The 20066-nt window shown below is 28.1% G+C and overlaps 2 pseudogenes; both read left to right on the forward strand.

Moving 5' to 3' along the window:
- Window positions 1–1191: 1191 nt before the first annotated feature.
- LOC110647296 (putative disease resistance protein At1g50180) lies at window positions 1192–4342 on the forward strand (annotated as a pseudogene).
- A 12694-nt stretch (window positions 4343–17036) lies between these two features.
- On the forward strand, window positions 17037–20066 carry LOC131178618 (putative disease resistance protein At1g50180; annotated as a pseudogene).

Below are 20066 nucleotides of genomic sequence, written 5' to 3' on the forward strand. Positions count from 1 at the left end.
GAATATCCGGTTGCTGAGTGGATCTGGAAAATCCCCTTCTAGAAGATAACATTTCAGTTACCGACATAGACCTCCAAAATCAGTGGAATTCCAAGAAAGGGGAGCCCTTCAATAATATGAGTCTATTTTTTATTTTTATAATTTTTATACAAAAAATTAATTTGCTATATTAAATATAAAATTTTAAATATTTTTAAAATTTAATTATTAAAATATTATCTAGCTTTAAAAATAATAATTATTTAATTTTTTTAAGAGTTTTAAAATTTTTAAATTTATAATTTCAAAAATTATAAAATTATACTCACCATATTATATATTTCTAAAAATTAATTATTTTTTAATTAAATTTTGGATCATACTGGAAAGAAGATGAATTATTTTTAAAATATATAAATAAGTATTTAATAAAAAATTATTTATGAAATTTAAAAATTTATTTTTTAAAAATATTTTTATATTTAAAATGTAAAAAATTTAATAATACTACTTCAAAAACTATCACGTGACATGTGCATTTTTTTAATTTTGTTTATATTTTATTGATATATGTTAACTAATTTAAAAAATTAAAAGGTAATTTATTAATCAACATATTTATTTATTAATGCTTGAAATATCATTAATAAAATTTTATAATATAATTATGAAAATATAAATTATAAAAATACATATTAAATTATGTTATTAAAATAAAAAATAAATAATTCACGCGAGGAAAACAACTAGTTAACTCTAGTTCAACAATCATGTGCAAAATGTGACCACTGTTTCTCTCTAGATTTTCCACATCCTTATTTTAATTTTTCTAATTGCCTCCACTTCAAAGTCTATCATGCTGGCTAGATTATGTGAAATTCAGAATATTGTGGAGCTATTTTATAAAAAAATAAAAATTAAAATATAAATTTAATAAATATAATAAAAAATTATATAAAAAATAAAATAACTTTATTAATTAATAATCATCAGATTGGTTCTGAGAGGGGAAAGAGAAGGAAAAAGAGAAGGAAGAAGAAGGGTACAAAGATTATTTCAGTCCTTTTAATTCGTAAACTTGTTGCTGTAGGTTAGATTGGGAGGAGTTTTGAGAAATAAAACTAAAGTTAAGGGTTTTTTTTATAATAAATTGAAATTGAAGGACAAAAGTGACGTGCCTATCAAAATTAAAAGAAATTACCACTACTTTGATATGGATTCATTTCCAAGGACCTAAAACAAGAAACTTGTTGTCTCCCAATATTTCCATAAGATTTCAGACATCATACTGAGAATTAGTTCCTGAAGCTTGATTTGATATATGGCAGAAGCTGTGGTTTCATTTGTTGTACAAAAGCTTGGCGATCTGCTCATTGAAGAAGTAGCATCCTTCTACGATGTGCAGGGCCAAGTTGAGTCAATTGAGAGGGAGTTGACTCGAATGCAATGCTTCTTAAAGGATGCAGATGTCAAGCAAAAGGGAGATGAGAGGATCAAGAACTGGGTTGGGGACATAAGAGATGTTGCCTTTGATGTTGAGGACATCATTGACACTTTTGTCCTCAAGCTAGCACGATCTGGATTAAGGGGGTTCATTGGAAGGTTCAAATACTGCTTCAGCGATTTGGCAGCTAGGCGTCAACTTGCTGAGGATATAGAAAGCACCAAGAGGAGGATTTCTGAGATATCCATTAGTAGAGCAACTTATGGGATTGAAAACACTGGAGGGGATAAGACTATTACTGTGTGTGAGAAATTGCGAGAGCGAAGACGATCCTCTCCCCGTATTGATGATCATGATGTTGTTGGCTTCGATGAAGACATTAACATGTTGGTAGCAAGATTACTAGATCCAGGGACATTGAGGAGGAGAGTAATTTCTATTGTTGGGATGGGGGGCTTGGGAAAGACTACTTTAGCCAAGAAAGTGTATAATTGTAGTGATGTTAAGAGACATTTTGATCTCTGCGTATGGGTTTATGTTTCTCAAGATTACAGAGCAAGAGAGCTTTTGCATGAGCTTGGAAGAAGGGTTTTGAGCATTGACAAAGACGGATTAGCTGCAATGAATAAAGATGATCTAGAGGAGAAACTTTACAAGGCGTTGAGCAAGAAGAGGTATTTGATTGTTTTGGATTGACATATGGAAAATTGAAGTTTGGGATGACTTGAAAGCCATCTTTCCAGATGTCATGAATGGAAGTAAACTGTTGTTTACTACCCGCATTAAGGAAGTGGCTGTGCATGCTGATCCGATGAGCCCTCTGCATGAACTTCATTTTTTGAGTGATGCTGAGAGTTGGCAGCTCTTTACAAAGACAGCCTTCCCAGTGCTGGTGGAAAATGATTCATTTGCTTGTCCTCCAGAACTGGAGAGATTAGGAAAGCAGATAGTTGCCATGTGCGGAGGCTTGCCCCTTGCAATTGTCATTCTAGGGGGGCTTTTATCTAGAAAAGAGAAAACCACAAGTGTTTGGTCGAGGGTGCTGCAAAGCGTAAATTGGCAGCTGACTCATGATCCCAAGCAACTGTTAGAAATTTTGGCTCTGAGTTACAAGGACCTGCCATACTACCTGAAACCATGTTTCCTTTACTTTGGTCTTTTTCCTGAAGACTCCGAAATTCCTGCTGCAAAACTAATACTATTTTGGATAGCTGAAGGATTTGTTCAGCAAAGGGGAGACGAAGCTATGGAAGATGTTGCAGAGGATTTCTTGGAAGAGTTGATCGACAGGAGCATGGTTCAAGTAGTGGAGAGGAGGTATGACGGTAGGATTAAGACTTGCCGCATTCATGATCTTCTGCGAGACCTTGCAATGTCTGAGGCTAAAGAATGTAAGTTTCTTGAAATCCTTGATGGTGATACTTTCCATTCAATGATTAGAGCTCGTCGAATCGCAGTCCACACCAGTCTTCATATGTACATGAGCTTAAGGCACCCAAATCCTCACCTTCGTTCTTTGCTACGCTTCACAAGGTCTCCTGAATCCCTTTGGAGATGTCAATGGACGTACATTAGTGACTACCACAAATTGCTTCGAGTGCTTGATCTCCATGGTGCTGCTGTACATATATTACCAAAAGAAACCAGGGAGCTCATTCATTTGCGACACTTGGGATTGAGGAATACTGGGTTGAAGAGGTTCTCATTCTCCATAAACAACTTGAGTAAGCGACAAACTCTTGACATTAGGGCTACAAAGATTAGCAGAATTCCATATGAGATATGGGAGATTGAAAGTTTACGACACCTCTATTTTCACAGGACTGCAATAACAGGGCGTTTGCCAGTTCATGTTTCTGCAATGAATCTCAGAACATTATCAACTGTCTCAATTTATGGTAATGGTTGGGTTACTAATTTCCTTGGAAAGCTGACTAACCTTAGGAAATTGGACATTGAGGGTTACCTTGTTTCTCAAACTGAGGCATTGTCCACTGCTCTAGTCAAACTACGCAGTTTAGAGACTCTGCATTTAGAAGGACCTGATCCTATTTCGGATACAATTTTGAGGTTGATATTTAATTTACCCAACATTTATAAGCTGCATCTTTCAGGCGGTCTGAAGAGCTTCCTGTCCTTGGAGAGATCCGGCCTAATCTCACTAAACTATCCCTGGAAATGTCACAGCTTGAGCAGGACTCATTTGTGACAATGGAGAGACTACCTAATCTTAAGATGCTTAGGTTGCTGTCGAATTCCTTTTGTGGAAAGGAAATGGTCTGCTCATCAGGTGGATTTCCTAAGCTCCGTTGCTTGGAAGTCCGAGAACTGGAAAAATTAGAGGAGTGGAGGACTGAGGTAGAAGCCATGCCAGGTCTTAGACGTTTGATCATCCATAATTGTGAAAATCTGAAGATGATTCCTGAAGGATTGCAGTATGTTACCACTCTTAGAGAAATGGCCATAGAGGGTATGCCAGATGAATTTGAAGCTAGGATTGAACAAGATAGTGGAAGTGATTCGTATAAAGTTGAGCATATACCATCCATTGTCATAAGCATGTAGAATAAGATATTCACAAATGGACTCCTCCAATGGGTTCATCTATGGGTGGTCTCAAGCAAACCTCCCTGTTGCATTGGTTAAGCTTTCTCTATCCTCTTTGGCTTACACCTCTGCCGTGATCTTTATTTTACTCTTCTGGAACTGAGTCGAAAGCGATTGTCTGGCTGTCCTTTCTGCAATCATCAACAAGGGTCCTGATCGCTCACATTTGGGAACTCTGATTGCATTTCTTGTCTAATTCTTTTCTTTCCACTGCTCCTCATCAAGCCAATTCTCTGGCTAATGCTTTACATTCTGCTAGTGACATGGTTTGTATTGAGAAAGTGCCTAATGAACTAATGGCCCTCACTTTTATTGATGTTTCTTCTTATTAGCCCTTGAATACAAGACTTTATTTAGATAGAATTTTAAAAGAAGTTAATTTGATTAATTCTTTTTTAGCTAATTTTTATGTTTAAAATGAAATAATTTATTTTTTTTAATTAAAAATAATAATTTTTAAAAAAATAGAAATCAAATATGATCATCTTGCAATTTATTCCTGAAATATAATAAAGAAAAATTCTTCTCTAGACTTCATTATGAATTAAGAGACTTCATATTGAATTTAGACAATAAAAATATTAGAATAAATTTAAAGAAAGAGAGGAAGAGATAAATAAATAAAAATAAGAAATATTATTTAAAAGACATTGGCTTGAGTCTTTTTAGCTAATAATCCACCCTTCTCGAAAAAGTTTTATTATTAACATTTTCCAGAGCTCAACAATACTAGTTGATGAAACATCCATATGGAGCTAATTATACTGCTCTGTTTCAAGGCACTTGTTCTTGACAAACAATTTGGCAAGTGCACAGTCTTTGGTTAAATCCTGAAGGGCTGCATATGCAATTCTTTGGCATACTGCTTGCTCCATACTTCCCTAAGAAATCAAGCAAGCATTGATAGCTGCCCTTGTCTCCACAAGACCCACCTAGGAATTTGTCCTTCTTAGGGCACCACTTGATCTCCCCTACATATCAATAATAAATAAATAAATAAATAATTTGATTTAATTTAATTCCTTACTTCATTGTAACGATAAATCATATTTACCTTGAGCGAGGCAGAACAGAACCAAGAGCGTGAGACAAGAAATAAAAATAAGAGTTTTTGGCTTCATCATCTTTTCTTCCACTATTGTGTTCTTTGCACAAATATGCAATTCCAATTTATGAAAATCTATATAACTAATTTATAGCAGATTCTAGCATAATTTAATTCAGTAATTAAAACGTATTACTCATATCGCGGACTCAGATTTGAGTTTTCATTTTTCTAATTTTCTATTTAAAGAAAAATAATTTAAATTGTGCTGAAATGCTAATTCTACTTACCTAATTTAAAAACTTTAAATCATACTTATCCTCTCATTAATAATCAATCCTCAATCCTACTATTATAAGCCATAGATTTCTTAACAAAAATCTCTATAATTTTTTTTGATACAATTACTCCAATTAAAACTCGAATTGAAAATCCTAGGGCTCTAAAAACGACTTTAATATCAGAGGTAAAACTCATTAATACATTCTTTATAATTTTAATATGAATGATTTGCATGTAATTGAATTTAAAAAAATAAACTAATTTACAATTTACCTCGCTGCCAACATTCCTTATAATCAAAATCGTCAAAGATTATTATTAGTTTTAAAATTTGTTAAATCAACAACTTAAAAGGAATTTAAAAAATATAAATATAATTTTTGTGGAATTTTATTTGCATGTTTGACGTTTCATATATATATATATATATATATATATATAAAGCTAATGACTAAAAAATTAATAACCAAAATTTGAAAATTGTATCTACAATTAATTAATACTTAATATAATTAAAAAAATATTTTTATTTAAAAATATAAAATATATAGAATTTAAAAAATATAAATATTTGAATTTTTGTTAAATGGAAATTAGTTTTATTAGTTAAAACATAACTGAATTTGAAATTTCATTTAATTTATTTTTTTTAATTGCAAATTAAATTATTGATATTAGATAACACTTAATTTAATAATTATCTTAATAATATTTAATTGAAATCGAAATAACCATTGAAATTTTAATTTAATTGATTATTTTGTTTTGTACTAAATATTACTAAATCAGTATGCAATAATATACAAAATATAAAAATTAAAATTTTTATCATGTATGAAAAAATTAATTTAATCAATTAAAAATTTTTAATTTAAATTAAATAAAAATTTAAATTATTAGCGCAAGTAAATAACTATTTTTATATTCTAACTCTATATTACATCATATCACTATATACGATTTTATTTATTATAATTCATATTCATCAGCAATTAAAAACTAAAATTTGTAAAAAAAAATTTAATTTTTTAGCCACCTATTTTAATATCAGTTCTTGTACACAAATACTATAACTATCACCAACATATCTTTCCTCCTTCATATTATAGTTAGTTATGAGATTAAAGAAATGGAAAGTTTTTGTTTAGAATTAAAAAAAAATAAATTACATTAAATTATGAAGAAATATTAAATTTAATACAATTAGCCCTTTTTTTCATTACCATTTTTTTTCATTTAGTTTATATTCAATCATATGTTTTTATCTATAATGAAAATTGAGTTTTTTTTAAAAATAATATTATGTTTCCTAATCAGAATATTTATAATTAATTCAATTATTTTATTATATTAAAATCTAATATTATAAATAATATAAAAAGTAAAATACTTTTAATAATCACATTGTTCTTCGCATGATATAATTCATCTATTAAATATATGTATCACACATGTTTATTTTTCAGATTTATGATTGATGCTGTTTGCAGATTTTTCCCAGTGACATGGTTTGATGTTTCTTCTTATTAGCCCTTGAATAAAAGACTTTATTTAGATAGAATTTTAAAAGAAGTTAACTCGATTAATTCTTTTTTATCTAATTTTCATTTTTAAAATAAAATAATTTAATTTTTTTAATTAAAAATAATAATTTTTTAAAAAATAGAAATCAAATATGATCATCTTGCAATTTATTCCTGAAATATAATAAAGAAAAATTCTTCTCTAGACTTCATTATGAATTAAGAGACAAATATGTGTAATTCACGTGTTTAATAAGTGAATCCCAATTGGGTTCATATTGAGTTTAGACAATAAAAATGTTAGAATAAATTTAAAGAAAGAGAGGAAGAGATAAATAAATAAAAATAAGAAGTATTATTTAAAAGGCATTGGCTTGAGTCTTTTTAGCTAATAATCCCATCCTTCTCAATAAAGTTTTATTATTAACATTTCCAGTGCTCAACAATACTAGTTGATGAAACATCCATATGGAGCTAATTATACTGCTATGTTTCAAGGCACTTGTTCTTGACAAACAATTTGGCAAGTGCACAGTCTTTGGTTAAATCCTGAAGGGCTGCATATGCAATTCTTTGGCATACTGCTTGCTCCATACTTCCCTAAGAAATCAAGCAAGCATTGATAGCTGCCCTTGTCTCCACAAGACCCACCTAGGAATTTGTCCTTCTTAGGGCACCACTTGATCTCCCCTACATATCAATAATAAATAAATAAATAAATAATTTGATTTAATTTAATTACTTGCTTCATTGTAACGATAAATCATATTTACCTTGAGCGAGGCAGAACAGAACCAAGAGCGTGAGACAATAAATAAAAATAAGAGTTTTTGGCTTCATCATCTTTTCTTCCACTATTGTGTTCTTTGCACAAATATGCAATTTCAATTTATGAGAATCTATATAACTAATTTATAGCAGAGTCTACCCTAATTTAATTCAGTAATTAAAACGTATTACTCATATCGCGGACCCAGATTTGAGTTTCTATTTTTCTAATTTTCTATTTAAAGAAAATTAATTTAAATTGTGCTGAAATGCTAATTCTTCTTATCTAATTTAAAAACTTTAAATCATACTTATCCTCTCATTAATAATCAATCCTTAATCCTACTATTATAAGCCATAGATTCCTTAACCAAAATCTCTATAATTTTTTTGATACAATTACTCCAATTAAAACTCGAATTGAAAATCCTAGAGCTCTAAAAACGACTTTAATATCAGAGATAAAACTCATTAATACATTCTTTATAATTTTAATATGAATGATTTGCATGTAATTGAATTTAAAAAAATAAACTAATTTACAATTTACCTCGCTGCCAACATTCCTTATAATTGATTCTTCATAGTGATTGTATGAATTTATTCCTTATAAATTGGGTGTGAACGTGTGATTTTCTATGGAAATGAAGGAGATTTTTGAACATTATTGAGCACAAACAATGGAAATAAAAAAGAAAAAAAAAAAAAAAACTTTTCTCCCTTCCTAGCCAAAACCATCCAAATGAAGAAATAGAATGCCATGGATTTTGCATTACCATATATTATAATATTGTTACTGGAATAAATAAATAAATTATGGAATTATGAATCTCATAATATATGTTAATATAATTTTTTATAGGTATATTATATAGATAGTATCTTAACTTTAGAGTATGCAATAATTAAGTACTTAAACTTTAATTTGTAATATAAAACCTTATAATTTTTAATTTAAATAATATAAAATAGCTTATAATTTTCAGCAGCCTATTTCTAAGTTATTTTTACTGACATAATACTTGTTAAATTATAAAACTATATGTTATTTATTAATTTGACGCTTATTAGGAAAATTTTAATCATTTCTTCTCTATTCACAGTTTGAATTATCTAAATTACACATATCGATATTTAAATAACTCAAAACTCGTTTACCCAAAGTTAATAATTCATGAAAATGTATAAATTTTTTAATTTGATAAATGGCATGCCAGCATAAATAATCTAAAAACCGACTACTGAATGTTACAAATATTGTATGTTATTTAAATTAAAAATCAATGAGTTTTATATTACAAATTAAAATTTATATCTCCTTGTTACATATATCTTTAAGTTGAAATATCATCTATATAATTTATCTAATTTTTAATTAGGCCATAATACTTTTATAATTTATGCTAATTACATTTTGACTGATTATGCTAATTATATCTTGAATGATTCTATCTTAAAATTTTGAATGAAATTATAAATCTCATAAGATAGATATGTTAACATTTTGAATTATGGTTAAAAGAGGAAATGCCTCGTCTTCTTTTCCTCTATTGATAATGATTCTATTTTTATATTCAGATTATATATTACATCAAATCAGAATGTATGATTTTATTTATTATAGTTTATATCATTCATTCAATTATTAATCACTAATTTAACACCAAAAACTAACAAAAGTTTAAATTTTTAGCATCATTAGATCTATTTTAATATTTAATACTTAATATAATTAAAAAAAATATATAGAATTTAAAAAATATAAATATTTGAATTTTTGTTAAATGGAAATTAGTTTTATTAGTTAAAACATAACTGAATTTGAAATTTCATTTAATTTATTTTTTTAATTACAAATTAAATTATTAATATTAGATAACATTTAATTTAATAATATTATCTTAATAATATATAATTGATTTAATAATATTTAATTGAAATCGAAATAACCATTGAAATTTTAATTTAATTGATTATTTTGTTTTGTACTAAATATTACTAAATCAGCATGCAATGATATACAAAATATAAAAATTAAAATTTTTATCATATATGAAAAAATTAATTTAATCAATTAAAATTTGTTTAATTTATATTAAATAAAAATTTAAATTATTAGCGCAAGTAAATAACTATTTTTAAATTATGGTTAAAAGAGGAAAGGTTTTTTTTTTTCATATAGATAATGATTCTATTTTTATATTCTGACTCTATATTACATCATATCAGTATATATGATTTTATTTATTATAATTCATATTCATCAGCAATTAAAAACTAAAATTTGTAAAAAAAATTTAATTTTTTAGCGACCTATTTTAATATCAGTTCTTGTACACAAATAGTATAACTATCACTAACATATCTTTGCACCTTCATATTATAGTTAGTTATGAGACTAAAGAAATGGAAAAATTTTGTTTAGTATTAAAAATAATAAATTACATTAAATTATGGAGAAATATTAAATTTAATACAATTAGCCCTTTTTTTTTATCATTACCATTGTTTTTTTTTTCATTTAGTTTATATCCAATCATATGTTTTTATCTATAATGAAAATTTAGTTTTTTTTTTCAAATAATATTATGTTTCCTAAACAGAATATTTATAATTAATTCAATTATTTTATTATATTAAAATCTAATATTATAAATAATATAAAAAGTAAAATACTGTTAATAATTACATTATTTTTCGCATGATATAATTCATCTATTAAATATATGTATCACACATGTTTGTTTTTTAGATCTATGATTGATGCTGTTTGCGGATTTTTCCTGCTAGTGACATGGTTTGTATTGAGACGGTGCCTAATGAACTAATGGCCCTCGCTTTTATTGACGTTTCTTCTGATTAGCCCTTGAATACAATACTTTATTTAGATAGAATTTTAAAAGAAGTTAATTCGATTAATTCTTTTTTAGCTAATTTCATTTTTAAAATGAAATAATTTAATTTTTTTAATTAAAAAAAATAATTTTTAAAAAAATAGAAATCAAATATGATCATCTTACAATTTATTTCTGAAATATAATAAAGAAAAATTCTTCTCTAGACTTCATTATGAATTAAGAGACAAACATATGCAATCCACGTGTTTAATACGTGAATTCCAATTGGGTTCATATTGAGTTTAGACAATAAAAATATTAGAATAAATTTAAAGAAAGAGAGGAAGAGATAAATAAATAAAAATAAGAAGTATTATTTAAAAGGCATTGGCTTGAGTCTTTTTAGCTAATAATACCATCCTTCTCAATAAAGTTTTATTGTTAACATTTCCAGAGCTCAACAATACTAGTTGATGAAACATCCATATGGAGCTAATTACACTGCTCTGTTTCAAGGCACTTGTTCTTGACAAACAATTTGGCAAGTGCACAGCCTTTGGTTAGATCCTGAAGGGCTGCATATGCAATTCTTTGGCATACTGCTTGCTCCATACTTCCCTAAGAAATCAAGCAAGCATTGATAGCTGCCCTTGTCTCCACAAGACCCACCTAGGAATTTGTCCTGCTTAGGGCACCACTTGATCTCTGCTACATATCAATAATAAATAAATAAATAATTTTATTTAATTTAATTCCTTGCTTCATTGTAATGATAAATCATATTTACCTTGAGCGAGGCAGGACAGAGCCAAGAGCATGAGACAATAAATAAAAAGAAGAGTTTTTGGCTTCATCATCTTTTCTTTCACTATTCTGGTCTTTGCACAAATATGCAATTCCAATCTATGGAAATCTATATAACTAATTTATAGCAGAGTCTAGCCTAATTTAATTCAGTAATTAAAATGTATTACTCATATCGTAGACCCAGATTTGAGTTTCCATTTTTCTAATTTTCTATTTAAAGAAAATTAATTTAAATTGTGTTGAAATGCTAATTCTTCTTACCTAATTTAAAAACTTTAAATCATACTTATCCTCTCATTAATAATCAATCCTCAATCCTACTATTATAAGCCATAGATTTCTTAACCAAAATCTCTATAATTTTTTTGATACAATTACTCCAATGAAAACTCGAATTGGAAATCTCAGAGTTCTGAAAACGATTTTAATATCAGAGGTAAAACTCATTAATACATTCTTTATAATTTTAATATGAATGATTTGCATGTAATTGAATTTAAAAAAATAAACTAATTTATAATTTACCTTGCTATCAACATTTTTTATAATTGCTACCGACTACTGAATGTTACAAAGATTATATGTTACTTAAATTAAAAATCAAGGGATTTTATATTACAAATTAAAATTTATATGCATCGCTGTTACATATATCTTTAAGTTGAGATATCGTCTATATAATTTATTTAATTTTTAATTAGGTCATAATACTTTTATAATTTATCTAATTACATTTTGACTGATTATGCTAATTATATCTTAAATGCTTAAAATTTTGAATGAAATTATAAATCTCATAAGATAGATATGTTAACATTTTGAATTATGGTTAAAAGAGGAAACATTTTGAATTATGGTTAAAAGAGGAAATGTCTCATCTTCTTTTCCTCTATTGATAATGATTCTATTTTTATATTCTGATTATATATTACATCAAATCAGCATATACGATTTTATTTATTATCATCTATATCATTAATTCAATTATTAATCACTAATTTAACGCTAAAAACTAGCAAAAGTTTAAATTTTTAGCATCATTAAATCTATTTTAATATTGACCCGTTCTTGATTCTTGTACATAAATATTATAACTATCACTAATGTATCTTTGCACCTTCAAATTATAATTAGTTGGCCAGGCCAAAGATTACTCTTTATTTTTAAAATTAATTAAAATTATATTTTTATTGTTTAAATTAATTATAAAATTTATATAAATTTAAAATTCTTTAAAATAAAAATAAATAAATATAATTTAATGGTATTATAATATTAACTAAAATATTTTATTAGTATTTAATTTTTGAAATTCATATTTACAATTAAATATTTATTATATATATTTAAAAATATTTTATTAGTTGCATATTATTTTTTAAGTTAATTTATATCTAAGATTTTTTTTTATTTTAATGAAATAATATATTAATGTTTATAAAATTTTTGAATGTTAATTAAAATTAAATATTTGAATAATTATAATTTATAAAAGTAAAAATAAGAATAATATAAATCATCAAAGATTATTATTAGTTTTAAATTTTGTAATATAAATCGTCAAAGATTATTATTAGTTTTAAAATTTGTTAAATCAACAACTTAAAATGAATTTTTTAATTTTAATTAAATAACAATGCTAACAAGAAAAAATTATTAAGGACAATTAAATTTAAATTTAATTAATTTATTCTTAAGTATATCTATATCATTATAAGTGTGAGTTTTTAAAAATTGTTATTACAAAGTTAGCATTATACCATTCATAAGATATTATCTCTTGCAATAATAATAAATAAAGAGGTAATATTAATAATATATTAATTAATTATATTTATATTTATATTATTACGTTATTAATATTTTCTTATTATTATTCTTTTTAGTATTGAAAATAGTAGTGTTCATGGTTCTCATTCTTTGAAGAACCAAACCGTGTCTACTAAATATATTTTATTGTGTCAATATAGTTTATTGAATCGAGAATCATATTAAATAAATAATTAAAGCTGAAATCAATTTTTTATGATTTTTTTGGAAACATAATATAATTAAATTTAAACACTACATTTATAATAATAGAATTTAAAAAATATAAATATTTGAATTTTTGTTAAATGGAAATTAGTTTTATTAGTTAAAACATAACTGAATTTGAAATTTCATTTAATTTATTATTTTTTAAATTACAAATTAAATTATTGATATTAGATAACACTTAATTTAATAATATTATCTTAATAATATTTAATTGATTTAATAATATTTAATTGAAATCGAAATAACCATTGAAATGGAAAATTTTTGTTTAGTATTAAAAAAAATAAATTACATTAAATTATGAAGAAATATTAAATTTAATACAATTAGCCCTTTTTTTTTATTACCATTGTTTTTTTTTTCATTTAGTTTATATCCAATCATATGTTTTTATCTATGATGAAAATTGAGTTTTTTTTTTTAAATAATATTATGTTTCCTAATCAGAATATTTATAATTAATCAAATTATTTTATTATATTAAAATCTAATATAATAAATAATATAAAAAGTAAAATACTTTTAATAATTACATTGTTCCTTGCATGATAAGATTCATCTATTAAATATATGTATCACACATGTTTATTTTTCAGATCTATGATTGATGTTGTTTGTCGATTTTTCCTGCTAATTAGTGTAAATATTGAGTAAAATGTAAAATTGACTAAAAATAATAGGAGGTTTGAACTCCTATACTCCTATTTATTGTACAATTTAGTATTTGAAATCGATTCTTATTTTGAAGAAAATATAATAAGAGTGAGATTCGTAATCCTAATATAGTGGAATAATTATATTTATATTGAATTAGAACTCAAATATTTTAGGGTGGCACTGTATCAGTGATAAATTAAATCTAAATAAGAATTTCTTGATATACAACTCTTCTTTTAATATTTTATTGCTAACAATTTCCAAAGCTTCAGCAATACAAGTTGATGAAACATCCATGCATATCAAATTTAGAAGCAGTCAATGATGAGTAAATTTACAAACAATTTCGCAAGAGCACAATCTTTGGTTAGATCCTGAAGGGCTGCAATTGCAATTCTTTGGCCTACTTTCTAATCCATACTTCTCTAAATAATGAAGGGAGCACAAATACGCTCCTGTGAATAAATCACAGGCCCCATCCACCACCTCCTTCGCAGGGCACCAAGTGGGATTCTCTACATAAAAAATAATAATAATAATAATAATAAAATAGGTTTATTTAATTTAATTCCTAATTGCTTCATTATATATATAATGGTAAATCATGAAGATGAGAATTTACCTTGAGCGAGGCAAGACAGATCCAGTAGCATGAGACAAGAAATAAAGAGAAGAGTTTTTGGCTTCATCATCTTTTCTTCCACTACTACTACTTCTCTCTCAATTGTATATTATATTCTTTGCTTAATTATGCAATTCCAATTTATAGGCATCTAAATAAGTAATTTGGATTTTTTTTTTATGTATTATCTCGTCTTGAAATGCTAATTTCTTACCTCATTTCAAAAATTTAAATTTTACTATTATAAGCAATATCCTATAATAGTATGTAATCCTCAAAATTACTATTATAATTCATATATTTATTAACCAAAATCTCCATATTAACTAATCAGAGTGTGTAATTACTGAATACGTTACAACAAACGAAGCCTAAAAAAGGAATTGTCTTATCCTTTTTTATACACACACCATTGATTCTATATGTATGCTCTTCTAAAGAAAGAATAAATTATTTGGCTTCTTAAAAAATTAGCCATTTCACTTTCTCAACACGCAATAAACTAAATAAATTAAGATAATTTAATAATAATGAAAAAACCTATTAATAACTTCTTTTGAAATTAAAAATTAAATAGTATATATCTTTATATCATTTACTAAATATAAAATTAAATCAGTTGCTATTAAAATTATAAGATACTATATTATTACTTTCTTATAAAAATTATATTTAGTAAAAAATAATTAATAATCAATTAATAAATGAAGATTTAATTTGATTTTCATAAATATATAATTATTCAAAATTTTAATACAAATTAAAATTTCATTTTACCTGTCTAGTTGAATCTTAAAAAATAGACTATAAAAATAAGCCATTTGACTTCTTAAAAAATGTTAAGTAGCATAATAAAAGACTTAGGTTAATAGGTTAGACCTAAATAATGCATTGGGCTCCAATAAGTAAATCGAGCCTATTGGTCCAGCCCAAAATCAATCTCGGTTGATGTTTGAAGAACGTTGTCTGGTTTAGTTTTGGTTTGAACATGTATGAATGAACTTTGAGGCCCCAGTCGGTTCTAAAAATCATTTGCATTTCCGATCCGACTCATAAAAATTCATGCTGGACCAGACAAACCCAATCCAATCCATTTCAAAAGTATCTTCTAAGTTTTTCTAAATTTCAATGCTGTGATATAAAATAGAATTTTTTTTTATTAAAATTGATTTATTAATAAAAAAAATATAAAATATATGATGAAATTTATTTATTAAATATATGAATTTTAATTTTTAATGAGTGAGATGAGACGATAAAAGTCTCTTCTTTTCTTAATCAGTGATTTTGGATTCGAGTCTTGAATATATAGCATCTTTAAAATTTTGGAGAGAGCACTTTAACTCCCTTTGTGAATTTATCCGATGCGAATCCAGATTAGTGGAGCCAGTGAGTTTCGAATATCGAGTAATTTTTATAAAAAAAATATAAAATTATAATCAACATATTATATATTTCTAAAAATTAATTCTTTTATAATTAAATTTTCGATCATACCGGAAAGAAGATGAATTATTTTTAAAATATATAAATAATTATTTAATAAAAAATTATTTATGAAATTTAAAATTTTATTTTTTAAAAAATTTTTATATTTAAAATGTAAAAAATTTAATAATAGTACTTCAAAAACTATCATGGCATATGCAATTTTTTTATTTTGTTTATATTTTATTGGTATATGTTAACTAATTTAAAAAAATAAAAAGTAATTTACTAATCAACATATTTATTTATTAATGCTTGAAATATCATTAATAAAATTTTATAATATGATTATGAAAAATATAAATTATAAAAATATATATTAAATTATGTTATTAAAATAAAAAAATAAATAATTCACTCGAGGAAAACAACTAGTTAACTCTAGTTCAACAATCATGTGCAAAATGTGACCACTGTTTCTCTCTAGATTTTCCACATCCTTATTTTAATTTTTCTAATTGCCTCCACTTCAAAATCTATCATGCTGGCTAGATTATGTGAAATTCAGAATATTGTGGAGCTATTTTATAAAAAAATAAAAATTAAAATATAATTTTAATAAATATAATAAAAAAATTATATAAAAAATAAAATAATTTTATTAATTAATAATCATTAGATTGGTTCTGAGAGGGGAAAGAGAAGGAAAAGGAGAAGGAAGAAGAAGTGTACAAAGATAATTTCAGTCCTTTTAATTCGTAAACTTGTTATTGTAGGTTAGGTTGGGAGGAGTTTTGAGAAATAAAACTAAAGTAAAGGGTTTTTTTTATAATAAATTAAAATTAAAGGATAGAAATGAAATACCTCTCAAAATTAAAAGAAATTACCCTTACTTTGATATGGATGCATTTCCAAGGACCTGAAACAAGAAACTTGTTGTCTCCCAATATTTCCATAAGATTTCAGACACTACACTGAGAATTAATTCCTGAAGCTTATGGCAGAAGCTGTGGTTTCATTTGTTGTACAAAAGCTTGGCGATCTGCTCATTGAAGAAGTAGCATCCTTCTACGATGTGCAGGGCCAAGTTGAGTCAATTGAGAGGGAGTTGACTCGAATGCAATGCTTCTTAAAGGATGCAGATGTCAAGCAAAAGGGAGATGAGAGGATCAAGAACTGGGTTGGGGACATAAGAGATGTTGCCTTTGATGTTGAGGACATCATTGACACTTTTGTCCTCAAGCTAGCATGCCAAAGAAGAAGATCTGGATTAAGGGGGTTCATTGGAAGGTTCAAATACTGCTTCAGCGATTTGGCAGCTAGGTGTCAACTTGCTGAGGATATAGAAAGGACCAAGAGGAGGATTTCTGAGATATCCATTAGTAGAGCAACTTATGGGATTGAAAACATTGGAGGGGATAAGACTATTTCTGTGTGTGAGAAATTGCGAGAGCGAAGACGATCCTCTCCCCGTATTGATGATCATGATGTTGTTGGCTTCGATGAAGACATTAACATGTTGGTAGCAAGATTACTAGATCCAGGGACATTGAGGAGGAGAGTAATTTCTATTGTTGGGATGGGGGGCTTGGGAAAGACTACTTTAGCCAAGAAAGTGTATAATTGTAGTGATGTTAAGAGACATTTTGATCTCTGCGCATGGGTTTATGTTTCTCAAGATTACAGAGCAAGAGAGCTTTTGCATGAGCTTGGAAGAAGGGTTTTGAGCATTGACAAAGACGGATTAGCTGCAGTGAATAAAGATGATCTAGAGCAGAAACTTTACAAGGTGTTGAGCAAGAAAAGGTATTTGATTGTTTTGGATGACATATGGAAAATTGAAGTTTGGGATGACTTGAAAGCCATCTTTCCAGATGTCATGAATGGAAGTAAACTGTTGTTTACAACCCGCATTAAGGAAGTGGCTGTGCATGCTGATCCGATGAGCCCTCTGCATGAACTTCATTTTTTGAGTGATGCTGAGAGTTGGCAACTGTTTACAAAGAAAGCCTTCCCAGTGCTGGTGGAAAATGACTCATTTGCTTGTCCTCCAGAACTGGAGAGATTAGGAAAGCAGATAGTTGCCAAGTGCGGAGGCTTGCCCCTTGCAATTGTCATTCTAGGAGGGCTTTTATCTAGAAAAGAGAAAACCACAAGTGTTTGGTCGAGGGTGCTGCAAAGCGTAAATTGGCAGCTGACTCATGATCCTAAGCAACAGTTAGAAATTTTGGCTCTGAGTTACAATGACCTGCCATACTACCTGAAACCATGTTTCCTTTACTTTGGTCTTTTTCCTGAAGACTCCGAAATTCCTGCTGCAAAACTAATACTATTTTGGATAGCTGAAGGATTTGTTCAGCAAAGGGGAGACGAAGCTATGGAAGATGTTGCAGAAGATTTCTTGGAAGAGTTGATCGACAGGAGCATGGTTCAAGTAGTGGAGAGGAGGTATGATGGTAGGATTAAGACTTGCCGCATTCATGATCTTCTGCGAGACCTTGCAATGTCTGAGGCTAAAGAATGTAAGTTTCTTGAAATCCTTGATGGTGATACTTTCCATTCAATGATTAAAGCTCGTCGAATCGCAGTCCACACCAGTCTTCATATGTACATGAGCTTAAGGCACCCAAATCCTCACCTTCGTTCTTTTCTACGCTTCACAAGGTCTCCTGAATCCCTTTGGAGATGTCAATGGACATACATTAGTGACTACCACAAATTGCTTCGAGTGCTTGATCTCCAGGGTGCTGCTGTACATATATTACCAAAAGAAACCAGGGAGCTCATTCATTTGTGACACTTGGGATTGAGGAATACTGGGTTGAAGAGGTTCTCATTCTCCATAAACAACTTAAGTAAGCTACAAACTCTTGACATTAGGGCTACAAAGATTAGCAGAATTCCACATGAGATATGGGGGATTGAAAGTTTACGACACCTCTATTTTCACAGGACTGCAATAACAGGGCGTTTGCCAGTTCATGTTTCAGCAATGAATCTCAGAACATTATCAACTGTCTCAATTTATGGTAATGGTTGGGTTACTAATTTCCTTGGAAAGTTGACTAACCTTAGGAAATTGGGCATTGAGGGATACCTTGTTTCTCAAACTGAGGCATTGTCCACTGCTCTAGTCAAACTACGCAGTTTAGAGACTCTGCATTAGAAGGACCTGATCCTATTTCGGATAAAATTTTGAGGTTGATATTTGATTTACCCAACATTTATAAGCTGCATCTTTCAGGCGCTATGATGAAGCTTCCTGACCCTGGAGAGATCCAGCCTAATCTCACTAAACTATCCCTGGAAATGTCACAGCTTGAGCAGGACTCATTTGTGACAATGGAGAAACTACCTAATCTTAAGATGCTTAGGTTGCTGTCGAATTCCTTTTGTGGAAAGGAAATGGTCTGCTCATCAGGTGGATTTCCTAAGCTCCATTGCTTGGAAGTCCGAGAACTGGAAAAATTAGAGGAGTGGAGGATTGAGGTAGAAGCCATGCCAGGTCTTAGACGTTTGATCATCCATAATTGTGAAAATCTGAAGATGATTCCTGAAGGATTGCAGTATGTTACCACTCTTAGAGAAATGGCCATAGAGGGTATGCCAGATGAATTTGAAGCTAGGATTGAACAAGATAGTGGAAGTCATTGGTATAAAGTTGAGCATATACCATCCATTGTCATAAGCATGTAGAATAAGATATTCACAAATGGACTCCTCCAATGGGTTCATCTATGGGTGGTCTCAAGCAAACCTCCCTGTTGCATTGGTTAAGCTTCCTCTATCCTCTTTGGCTTACACCTCTGCCGTGATCTTTATTTTACTCTTCTGGAACTGAGTCGAATGCGATTGTCTGGTTGTCCTTTCTGCAATCATCAAGAAGGGTCCTGATCGCTCACATTTGGGAACTCTGATTGCATTTCTGTCTAATTCTTTTCTTTCCACTGCTCCTCATCAAGCCAATTCTCTGGCTAATGCTTTACATTCTGCTAGTGACATGGTTTGTATCGAGAAGGTGCCTAAT

This window comes from Hevea brasiliensis, chromosome 3, assembly GCF_030052815.1.
Source record: "Hevea brasiliensis isolate MT/VB/25A 57/8 chromosome 3, ASM3005281v1, whole genome shotgun sequence".
NCBI lineage: Eukaryota > Viridiplantae > Streptophyta > Magnoliopsida > Malpighiales > Euphorbiaceae > Hevea > Hevea brasiliensis.